This window comes from Pogonomyrmex barbatus, unplaced genomic scaffold, assembly GCF_055798465.1.
Source record: "Pogonomyrmex barbatus isolate J1 unplaced genomic scaffold, ASM5579846v1 scaffold73, whole genome shotgun sequence".
Classification (NCBI taxonomy): domain Eukaryota; kingdom Metazoa; phylum Arthropoda; class Insecta; order Hymenoptera; family Formicidae; genus Pogonomyrmex; species Pogonomyrmex barbatus.
The window spans coordinates 15,001-15,783 of record NW_028297175.1 but is presented as its reverse complement, the minus strand read 5'-3'; positions in this window follow the sequence as shown (position 1 = coordinate 15,783).

The following is a 783-nucleotide window of genomic DNA, read 5'->3' as shown; positions in this document are numbered from 1 at the left end:
AAGCAACACGCCGCGAGCCGACTTTTGCATGGCCCGTACGCCGGAGGTACCGCCGAGAGCGAAAGCAACACGCCGCGAGTGGACTTTGTCGCGCGACAATGTCGGAGGTACAGCCCGAGCCCGTCGGAGGTACCGCCGAGAGAGAAAGCAACACGCCGCGCGCGGACTTTATCGTGCGACATCGACGGATGTATCGCCCGAGCGAGCGTCCGGAGGTACCGCCGAGAGCGAAAGCAACACGCCGCGAGTCGACCTTTGCATCGCCCGAAAGCCGGAGGTACCGCCGAGAGCGAAAGCAACACGCCGCGAGTGGACTTTGTCGCGCGACAATGTCGGAGGTACAGCCCGAGCCCGTCGGAGGTACCGCCGAGAACGAAAGCAACACGCCGCGCGCTGACTTTGTCGTGCGACACCGTCGGAGGTACCGCCCGAGCCCGTCGGAGGTACCGCCGAGAAAGAAAGCAACACGCCGCGAGTCGACTTTTGCATCGCCCGAAAGCCGGAGGTACCGCCGAGAGCGAAAGCAACACGCCGCGAGTGGACTTTGTCGCGCGACAATGTCGGAGGTACTGCCCGAGCCAGCCGGAGGTACCGCCGAGAACGAAAGCAACACGCCGCGCGCGGACTTTATCGTGCGACATCGACGGAGGTACCGCCCGAGCGAGCGTCCGGAGGTACCGCCGAGAGCGAAAGCAACACGCCGCGAGTCGACTTTTGCATCGCCCGTAAGCCGGAGGTACCGCCGAGAGCGAAAGCAACACGCCGCGAGTGGACTTTGTCGTG